The sequence below is a fragment of the Carica papaya genome, chromosome 7, assembly GCF_054855325.1.
Source record: "Carica papaya isolate Zhongbai chromosome 7, ASM5485532v1, whole genome shotgun sequence".
Taxonomy (NCBI): domain Eukaryota; kingdom Viridiplantae; phylum Streptophyta; class Magnoliopsida; order Brassicales; family Caricaceae; genus Carica; species Carica papaya.
Window position 1 is genome coordinate 21,128,607 of NC_142315.1, and position 12,175 is coordinate 21,140,781.

Here is a 12,175-nt window from a genome sequence, read left to right on the forward strand (position 1 = left end):
AGTAGGTGAAGTGAGACTTAGTATGTATTAGTTACAGCAACATAAAGTTCCTCCTTTATGTCTAGCCAAACATCATTTGCAACAATTGTTCTTGACATGAGCTAAAGTAAGGTCTTTGACTTTTGACATTATTATCTTCGACATTCTTTATTACCTATTATATTTTATTTTGTTATAAGTGCATCAAAGGATGCAAAACATAATCCATGTTATGTTTACCCACTTGTCAAAGCTTTATAAACTTTCATTTCCTATTAGTCAGCATAAAAGTAAACATTATTTTAATCTCACATATTGTGTGATATTTGGGTTGGGAGAGGGGGGTCTTACAATGAGGTTTCTTATGATAGATATCATTATTTTCTTACAATTGTTAATTATTCAGTTGATGTACTTGGATTTATTTACTTAGATACAAGTTTAAGGCATGACTTAGCTTGTAAAATTTTTACACACTTATACAAACACAATCCAATGAAAAAGCAAAGTCATTCAGAGTGACAATGATAAAAAGTTTGAGATGAGGGATTTTTTCTTGGAGAAACAAATTATCCATCAAAGGAGTTATATTGAGACCCCATAACAAAATGGAACGGTGGAAAAAAAACATCAAATAGATATTAAATATTACTAGATCCTTAAAGTTCCAAAGTGGCCTTAATCTAAAATATTATAATGATTTCATCTCAATGTGTATATTTACTGAAGATAAATCTGTCATCAATCTTTGATCACAAAACTCCATTTGAATTATTGTTTGAAACTAAGGCAACCTACACACACCTAAGAGTTTTTGAGAATTTTGCTTTTGCCTTAACTTCAACCAACAACAAACACAAGTTTGATCCAAGAGCAAAAAAATGTGTCTTCTTAGGATATCTCTTTAGTTTGAAGAGATAAACTTTTTGATATGGAAACAATGAAGATCATTATCTCAAGAAATTTAACCTTATATGAGAATATATTTTCTTACAGGTCCTCAACTAATAGCGATTGGCATTTCTCTGATTATAATTTCTCAGTTACCTATATAGAACTACAAGATACATAGAATATCTACCCTAGAGAGAATGCAGGTAAGGAACTAAACTCAAAGGACATGAATCCTCACAATCGTTATCTTGATGATATAGATAGAACCTTGTCTTCCTCAATGCCATTGCTTAGTGAAGACCATAACATGTTAAGATATGATGACTATATCACTAATTCTCCTTATTCAGTGAAAAGAACAACTAGAGTTAGAAGGCTACCATGATATCTGAAAGATAGTGTATGAATAGGTTAATGCTCCCATCACTTGTTTACCAAAACTTAATAAGGAGAATGTGTTGGTCGGTATTAGAGTAGTAATGATGATTTGCTTTTCGTGGAAAATAACCACGTATACTGACTCTTATCGTCAACAATTGTCAAAAAATAATTGTGACCATAAATGGAAGGAATAGAAAAGGGACCCCATATATTAAGATAAATTAAATTGAAACAATGAACATTTATTGATTGACTAAAAGTAAAAGAAAATCTTTTCTATTTTGGCGGCAACATAACATATAAAGGAAGGATATATAATAATAGAATTGTTTAATTGATAAAGAGCATGAAGTCTTGGTGAAAAAGGGTGACTAAGATTGAAGTGCCATAAATTGAAGTTAAATAAAAAGAATTTGATTTTACAATAGAGTTTATAGTATTAAGTTTATTGGTATGTTGCACTTCAAGATGATACAAGTCATGTCCCTCTTTAGCTATACCAATCTTTTTCTGGTTGTGTGTATCCTAAATAGTACAACAATTACTAGTAAATGTTAAACAATATTTGGAAGACTGCAAAAGACAACTTACTGATATAATATTGAATAAAAACTCTAGTATAAACAAAACATTATAAAACATCAAGGGTGGTGAAATATGAACATCACCAATATGGATAAAAGTTGTTGTTTAAGAGTTAGGTAATTTTACGTAAATTTTACCTACTAGTCTAGATAAGGCAAACAACTCAATATTATTAACTACATGATCTGTGGGCCCATAATCAACTATCTAGTTTATTATAGTATTAAAATGAGATTATGAGGAAAGAATAATATTGGGATCACAAGTTTTCTGAAAATTGGTAGTCAATGTATTAACTTGTTGTGTACATACAGGATTGGTTGTATAGGTTAAATAAAAGGGTTGGATAAGGGTTAAGATTTTTTCATACTGGTCTTTTGTAAAGTTCAGAGGCAATACTGTTGAAGTGTTATCCTGAGGTTGACCTTTTACTTTGGAATTGGTTAGATTGGACTCTATTGCTGCAACTTGAGCATTACACTTATTAACAAAAGGCATGGCCCTTGACTTAGGTAGACAACTATACTTCTTGTAGCATTTATCTTCCATGTGTCCAACAAAACCATAATATTTACATGTAGACCTTTTAGCACCAGTACCTCCAAAAAAATTATAACTCCTTGATTGTTTAACAACACTTGTTAAGATCGCAGATGAAAGCATCAATGATGGACTCTCATCTGGAAGGAGATAAAAGGGATTTGCGAACATCTCTTCTAGTTTTGCTGAATCTGCATTAATAGAAGTATTCTCCATACTGAAACTTGCTAGATTTGCTTCCTTGAGCTTTAATGGAACAAATTTGAGAATCTAAGGTTTTGGCATGAATCACCGTGCTAGAATAATTAAAGAACTTTTATTGCTATGATACTATATTAGATTTTATGAAGAAATCTAAATGATTTAAGTAGAAAAAACAATTAAATCTGATACGATTGTAGAGATTGGAAGAAGATTTAGTATGAAATTTCAGGAAATAAGTTGAAATATTTTAAGAGAGAAAGAGAGAGAGAGAGACTAAAATAGTCGACATCAGAGAGAGTTTAAAATGAGGTTATGTTTATTAATTATGGTTGAGAGAGTATTTATATAAAAAAGTATAACTTTCTGTATTTATACAAAGTGCTCTGAATTTTAACTATTTACAAAATTACATATAACTATTAGCAATTAACGAATCATTAATTACTACTCTATAAATCATCAATTATAAAGAAATCTAAATGATTTAAGTAGAAAAAACAATTAAATCTAATGTGATTTTGTAGAGATTGGAAGAAGATTTAGTATAAAATTTCTGGAAATAAGCTGAAGTGTTTCAAGAGAGAAAAAGAGAGAGAGATTGAAGCAAAAAAAAATAATTAACTCTTTTTCTGTCTTGAAATACTTCAGCTTATTTCCTAAAATTTCATACTAAATCTTCTTCCAATCTCTACAAAATCACATCAGATTTAACTTTTTTTTTTACTTAAATCATTTAGATTTCTTCATAATTGATGATTTATAGAGTAATAATTGCTGATTTATTAATTGTTGATAATTATATGTAATTTTATAAATAGTTAAAATTCAGAGTAGTTTGTGTATCCATATCTCTGGTATTTGATATGTCAAACTTACTTATGGGTATAGATGATATATGTTTTCCATCAACTCACAGAGTGAACCCAGCTCATATCAAGAAGCTTGTAAAAACCTTAAATGGGTAAAGGCTCTAAAAAATGAAATAGATATACTAAAGCAAAATAAGGCATGGAGGCTTACTGGTCTGCCATGTGGACAAAAAGCTATTGAACTTAAATGTGTCCACAAAGTCAAGTTAAATGCTGATAGGAGAGTGGAGAGATACAAAATAAGGTTTATTGCAAAGGATTTTACTTTAAAGAAAGACTTGGATTATCATGAAACTTTCTTATCACTTACAAAGATTGTTTATGTGAGGCTACTCCTTCTCTAGTAGCTACTGAAGGTTAGTGTATTTTCATTGACTCAATGTCAACAATTTATTTCTACATTGCAAACTAAATGAAGTAGTTTACATAGATTTGCCACCAGGTTATCCTAATGGGGGAAGCTAAAAGTTTATAGGTTTCTGGAAAGTATATATGTTCTTAAGCAAGCTTCACGACATTGGTATTAAAAACTTTCAACTTTCATAATCCAATAGGGATTTATGCTGTTTAATTAGATTATGACCTATTTATACAAACAGAAGGGAAAGATTTCACTACTCTATTGATTTATATTGATAATATAATCATAACAATACAACATGAGCACAATTGATAAACGAAGATTAACTATGGATGAAAGATTCAAGATTAAAGATCTTGGGAAACTCAAATACTTCCTTAGCATTAAAGTTACATGGCTCAAGGAAAGAATTCACATGTGTCAACATAAATATTTGTTAGGTTTATTGAATGACACAGGAATCTTACGTGTAAGGACATCAAAACTACCACTTGGTTAGAATCTCAAGTTGTCAAATGATAATGGTGAGTTTATTCCTTATCCAACCTTTAAAGGAGGCTCGTTGAGGACTTATGTATTTAAATTTTATATGACCAAACAGACTTTATTTAGGGCAACTTTTAAGCCAATTCATGGAGCATCTAAGGGACAAACACCTGAATGCAAGTACAAAGTCTTGAGGTACATCAAACATGCATTGGAGTAAGGTTGTTTTATATATATTGTCTGAAATTGGAACTCAATACTTATAGTGATAGTGATTTGGGAGCTTACCTAGATATTTCAAAGATTAATCACTTAATATTGTGTTTTTCATATATCTTACTTAATTTCTTAGACTCTCACACTCCTCAGCATAAGAAAAATATCCGGTAATGATAAACCTTTATTGTGAGCTACGTGGAAAAAGTACCTATTAAGTGACTTAGGAATTAAGCACCCACAAGTTGTCATCATGCATTATGACAATAAAGCTGCAATATATATTGCTATAAATTATGTCTTCCATAAGAGGATAAAACACAAAAAGCTAAACTATCATTTGATTAATGAGAAAATTCATAATAGAAGTATTATAACAAAGCACGTTGGCAATAAACAATAAGTAGCAGACATATGCACTAAGGCACTTCCAAATATCCTTCTTCCTTTTAGATGTCCAAGATAAGAGTAGAAAATTTTTACTCTCCAGCTTATAAGGGAATGTCAAAGTATGGGATAGACCAACCCGAGAGGAATTCGAGTAAAAGTGGGATGTGGAGCTGAAGCGGGAGGGTATGAGGAGGATCATGTAACCCACACAACATATACAACATCGAAACTTAACCTTCTAGAAAAATCACTCCTTTTACTTGAATCTACAACACCTAATAAGTAAGAATAAATAAGAACTGGGAAATTAAAAATAAGGAAAAAAATGTTACGGACTTACTGACAATTTAACATCCGCTCTTTATCTCAACAAAACTTCTAAAGACTCCTATTTCTTGAAGAACTTAAAAAATCTATAAAAAAAAATTAGTAAACTGTTAATTGAAGAAAATCCTAAACTTTAATTTTTTTCTCAACTGAATTGTGTTTACAACTTATGCGTAAAGGTCTTTATATAAGATTTTTTTGAAATAATTTTAAATGGTTACAAACACTTGAAAATTAATAAAATAATATTCTATCTCAATTTATAATTTAAATTAAATAATTAAATAACTCTAAGGGATAGAATTTACATTGAAATATATTAAAAAAGGCTGAAATTATCTCATGTGTTTTTCACATGAGATAATTTACATTAAAATATATTAAAAAAGGCTGAAATTATCTCATGTGTTTTTCACATAAAACACATGGGAAAATTAATTAAAACATGTGGGAAACGTGGAGGTGGGGTCTAAGAAAGACTCAAGGAAGTGGAGAGTTGGCCAACTCGTGGGTCCAGTAGCATATTGGGCCTATGCATTGGGCACGAGCCTGCTGGGCAAGTGTTCGGTCCGATTATGTGCTGGACACACATCTGGTTAGATGGTCGTGCGTGCGTACGACCTATTTGAGTGCGAGGCCTACAGGCCTTGTGCATAGGCACTACTACGCACATGGGCATGCAGGGAATGCATGTGCGCACATAGGGTGTGTGAGTTGGCTCGCATGCTCGGCGCATACGCGTGAGGGCTCGTTCGTGCATTGGAAATTCTGCCCACATGCTGAGGAGCCTTCCTGCCACCTGTCGTCTTGCGAAAAATATGGTCCCCTCAGTTTGTGCATCACGAGCTCTTGGAATACCAAAAGATATGGTGATCCTATATCTTAAAAGTGGATTATTACACATGTGAACCCCATGGGTACCCATACCCAAAAAACATTTGGACCATCCTTTTGGGTCAGAATTATTAGACCAAGTTGTTCTTTGGCAGTGAGGCATGTTACCCTATGAGTTTTCGGTATTATATTGTGATGTTTCATCCTTGGTTGGGATTTTTTATGTTGGATTCTACTTTGATGTTTGATACTTGGTTAGGAATCAAGTTGGCTTGAGTACTCTCGTTTCAAAAATACTTTTTTTCATTCCTCGAGAGGTCATTAATGCTGTTAATCATCTTTCTTCTTTCCACAAGCTTAGCTATGTTTTGACTGCAATCATGTCATCCCTCCCTTATTCAAGAGGATTCATCCTCAAGTCTATAGTGATTATAAATTTTTCATCTAGAGACAAAGAGGACAAAGGATTTACCAAGCAGCCGGCGAGGTGCTTGGGTTATTTTTGAATAAAGGGGCAACTTTTAACTTGGTCCGGACTGTTGTTTTTCTCTTCCTGCCTTTTGGCGAACGTCATATGACTTCTTAATTTTGATTGGTCTTCGTAGGTGTCCCTTATTGACAAGGGTGTTAGAACATGGGTGAGACTTCCAATTTGGATAGAGTATTGGTTCTTTTCACCAAAAAGGCTAATATTTCGATCATATTGTCATGGTCTTCCTAGTAGTAGATGCCTTACTTGCATAAGAACCACATCACATAATATCTGATTTTATGTAGTTACCAATGAAAAATGGAATATGTACCTGCTTGGTGACACTGATCTCTTTACTGTCATCTAACTAGTGTAGCTTGTAGAGGCTACGATGTTGTTCACAAGTTAACCCTACCTGATCCACAAGCAAGGTGCTGGCAATGTTAGTATAATTGTCTCCATTAAGTATCACACTACAGACTTTTCTATTGACCAAACATTTGGAATAGAAAACAGACTTTTCTGTCAAGTGTTTTAATTGAGAGATTGTTCTAAGTTAGGGTTTTTCTTCTTCTTCTTCCTATAAGACTCAAAACTACATTGGAGAGGAGATCAAGCTCAAGACGAAGACATAATCCTGAGTTTGATTTTTTTTTATTATGTATTCTTTTAGTTTCAGTTTTTTTTTTCTTGATTTAATTATGGAATATATTTCTTTTGTAGGGAAAACATGAACCCTAAACTATAAAGGGTATTAATTTTGATTAATGACATCTAAGTTAGTTTTATACAAAATCATTGAGTTTAATGATTATATGGACATTTTGTTGATTAAAATCTTTAATCATGTGCCGAATAGAGAAGTTAAGGTTTTCAATTTATAGGATTCAATGCATGATTATTAGGATTTTTCATAACAAGTTAATAACATATTTGTTCGAATAGATAATCTAAAACTGACTTGTAGCATGTATTCATCTTCCTGAATAAGATCAGATAATTGGGTTAATTATATTCAAATTTATATGAAAGTGTCTAAATAATAGTTTCGTTAAATTTGAAAGGTTATGTCCTTGAATAAAATTAGCCAAGTTTTAGAAGTAACCCGCCAATCTTAACTCAGATTTCGTTATCAATATTGATATCCAAACAAGTTTAGGGGGATTGTGGACCCTAACGTTGTTTTACTGATTGATTATCTTTGACTTACTGTGGTTATTTAAGTTTCTGCAAGTTTATTTACTCTCATTCAATTATCACTTCTCAAATAACAGTTTTTAATATAATAATTGATTTATAAAATTTAGTCTTTGCAAGACGATATTCAGATTCTCATATCTATATTACTGATACGACTAGTGCACTTGTTAGTATTTTCTAGGATGCATCATAGGTCCTCCTGCTCGTTAATATTCTCGTGCTCACTGATGATATCTTCATCATCTTGGATGATCATGGTGGGCCAATTAGGACATTGGGATGTAATGCCCAACTCCTAAGCACTTAAAACACTTGACAGTGCTTTGGTGAGCAGCAAATGCCTTAAGATTACCTATTGAGTTACTGGCAGATTGTTTTCCCTTACTGTCATCCATCTTCTTACCTTTATCTCTTTGAACCCATCTCTGATTATTCTGGGGATTGTTACTAATGTATCCCTAGTTGGTTCATCTACCTTTTAATTATCTTTCAATCTTGGTAGCCTTGTTTACCATTTCTTCCAGGTCGACATAATTTTAAAGTTCAATGATGTTGGTTATCTCTTTTTTTAGGTTCTCCAAGAACTGAGCCATGGTGGCCTTCAGTTGTTCGTCAATTTGGGCCCTAATCATTATTTTTTTCATTTCATTGTAGTATTATTCCACTTATTTGAAGCCCTAAGTCAGGCGTTGCCGCTTCACATTCATATCATATCAAAATAAGCTGGTATAAATCATTTCCTCATAATAGATCTAAGTTTTCTCCAAGTGATGATTGCTAAGTCCCCATCTTATTCACAGAGAAGGACTAACTGATTCCACCATCCTAAGGCATAGTCGATAAATTCAAGTGTGGCCAACATGAGTTTTTTCCCTTCACTGTAGTGGTGGTAGCTAAAGATGTGGTCAACCTTTCCACTCCCACTAAATATAGGCCTCAAGATCGTTCTTTCCTTGAAAAGTTGGTATCTAAAACTTGAAATTATGGAGGTCTATGTTTGCCTCTTTGCAACGGCCTCCCTATCTATCGTCGACTTCATTGCCACAATATCCGATATCTTCTAGCATTACTTGATGTTGGGTGCAATTGCAATTGTCGCCCGGTTCCAGACAATCCATACAGGTAACCATGTTTTCTATTTGGACACTTAACTGAGTGAACATGTCCAAGACTCTCTCTTACATGGTTACTGGTTTATTGTTGGCGCTTTGGTGAGATATTGTGGAGTCCCTGCAAAGATAAAAGTTAGTGAAAGCAAAAACTCTCCCTCACCTTCACTCATGTTTACCTCACAATCTCTCAATCGATAGCTTCTTTTGTCAAGTTGAGTGTTCAGAATCATAATCACTTGGTTCAGGTATGCACGTTAGTTCTTATGACACAATAAAGAATCCTAAAGGATTCTGATTTTTACTGAAGCTCATAAACGAACACATAGAAGAATGAATAATGTGTTTCTTATGTTAAACAACTGGTTTCAATTAGTCACTTAATTTAATTTTTTTATAATGGAATAATAACATAATAAAATATAGAATTGTGGATCACAAAGAATAAAAATTCAAACTAATACGTAGGGATATAATCATTCCTGATGGATATAACCAGAAGGTGTATCTATTTATACTATTCTCAATTTATTGGCTATGTTTTACTACCGATTAGGTTTCTTCATGCAATGTTGATGCAAGATTATATAAATGTAATTCGAAAATTAAACGTGGATAATGTAACAGAATAAAAACAAAAGTATCCACTCACACCCTGTTAGGTGAGGTACTCTGTCTTTGATTTCTTCAAAGGTTTTCTAGTCACCCAATTAGGCGACTAGTCTGCTTTTGTTATATAAAATGCGAACAGCGTGCCAATTGCCTTATGGTATGCAATTATAATATTTTTTTTTTATAATTTGAATATATATATAATTTTTTTGAATAATGAAACAAACACAAAATTACTTGAAATGAACAGATAGAATTGATTCAAGTAATATGCAAACAAATTAACAACCAAAATAAATTTCAATGTTAATTTAAGAATAAAAATGCTGAAAAACAATAAAGATAGTTTGGGTTTTAAGAACCTAATATCTGATACTAAATAACACGGGAGGGTATGGGGATGATTGAATCAACTCCTATAACCCACATAATGTATGCAATATCGAAACTTAACTAACTAGAACACCTCTTCCCTCTACTTGAATCTACAATACCTAATAGGCAAACATAAACAAGAACTAGGGAATTAAAAATAAGGAAAGAAAAGACGTCACAAATTTACCGATAAATTAATCCCCACTCCTTATCTCAATAAGATTTCTGAAGACTTCTGCTTCTTAAAGAACTTGAAGAAGTTAAAAAAATTTAACAAATTGCTAACTGAAGAAAAGTCTAAGCTTTGATATTTTTTTTTTTCAACTGAATTGTATTTACAACCTATGGGTAAAGACTTTTATATAGACTTTTTCCGAGATAGTTTTACATGGTTACAAATGCTTAAAAATTAATAAAATAGTATTCTATCTTAATCTAACATTCAAATTAAATAATTAAATAACTATAAGGGATAAAATTTATATTAAAATAAGGATAAAAATATATTAAAAAAAGACTAAAATTATCCTACGTATTTTTCATGTAAAACGCATGAGAAAATTAATTAAAATATGTGGAAAAGGTGGAGGTGGGGTCCAAGAAGGACTCAAGGAAGTGAAGAGTCGACTGGGTCGGGGGTCGAGTAGCTTGCACGGGCCGGGCCAGGAGGAACACGTGGGTCACGTGAAACAGACCCCCCGAATTAAGTCTATGCACTAGGCACTTGTTCGGCTCAATTGTATGATAGGTGCACATCTTTGGCTGGATGGCCTGCGTGCGCACAACCTACCTTGCGTGCGGGGCCTGCGGGTCTTGCATGTGGGGTTTGCCGTGCGAATGGGTGCGTGGGTCATGCTTGTGCATGCGTTGTCCATGCATTTGCACGCGCGCGAGGCATGCAAGTTGGCTTGCATGCGCCGAGGGCTCATTCGTGCGTGGAAAATTCCACCCACGTGTTGAGGAGCCTTCCTGCCACCTGTTGTCTTGTAGGGAATATGGTCACCTCAGTTTGTGCATCACAAGTTCTTGGAATACCAGCAGATATGGTGACCTTGTATTCTAAACGTGTATTACTACACACATGAACCCCACGAGTATCCATACCTAGACAACATCTAAAATATCCTCTTGAGTCAGAATTTTTGGGTCGAGTCATTTTTTGGCAGTGAGACCTGTTACTCTTCAGGTTTTTGGTATTTTCTAGTGACGTTTTTTCCTTGGTCAGGATTTCTATCAAGTAGATTTTATCTCGTTGTTTGATACTTGGTTAGGAATAGAGTGGACTTGAGTACTCTCATTTTGGAAATGCTTCCTTTCATTTTTCGGAAGGTCATTAGTGCTAGTCATCTTCTTTTCTTCCACCAGCTTAGGTATGTCTTCGACTGCGATTGCTTTGGAAAAACTTTCAATCCATTGTAATATCAGTAGAGAATTTAATGTTTTTAATTGATGAAGCTAAATTGACACAAAAGATTACCTAATTTGCCAAATTAACATTAGGGCTTGAGTTGGCCAAATTGACACAAAAGTTTTTTTAAACTTCAATTTTATTTATTTATACTGACAGAACTAAGTGAATATTGTTTTGTATTTAGTTTTTCTGCAACTAATTAATTAGTTATTTATTTATTTAGTTCATACTCACCCACTAAAGTTGTACACCTGAATTAGGATGATCTGGGTTTTATAATTTTAGGTAGGTTAAAGTCCATTTCCCAAAAAGTTTACCTTCCACTTGGTTTGATGCTCAACGAATTTGTGGGGTTGCCCTAAAAAACACAGAACGAGTTTGGTAGAGCAGATTTCATCTTTCCATAAATCCAACAACATTAACGTTATTTATTTAGAACAAATTAAAGTTTTGTTTGTTGCATTAAGATACTTGTATAGTAGATTTATAGTATACACATATATCACAAATTTATTAAAATTATATAGGAAAATTTTTTATAAAACTTGTTTGCAAATTTACCTCTAATTCAATTGAAAAACTGTGAAAAAGTAAAAAAAAAAAATGAAATTGAGATTAGATTTTGTTCTGGGTAATATAAAATTAACTTGAAGACTCAATATAATTTTTTTTTTCTGATCAAGTTAATAAAGAAATATGTTTTTGTAATGAGAAAATTTAGAATTAAGTATTTTCCCTATAAGAAACATTATGTATAATGTCTGCCACAATTCTCAAAAGAATGTTGCACCAGAAAAGGTGAAGGGAAAAATGAATGAAAGAAAGAAAAACAAGTTAGAAAAACTGAAAAAATAAAAAAGCAAACGAGACTTAATGTAAAAGCCGCGATGAAACAGAACAAGTGAAGATGTATGGTTGTGATGATAAAGA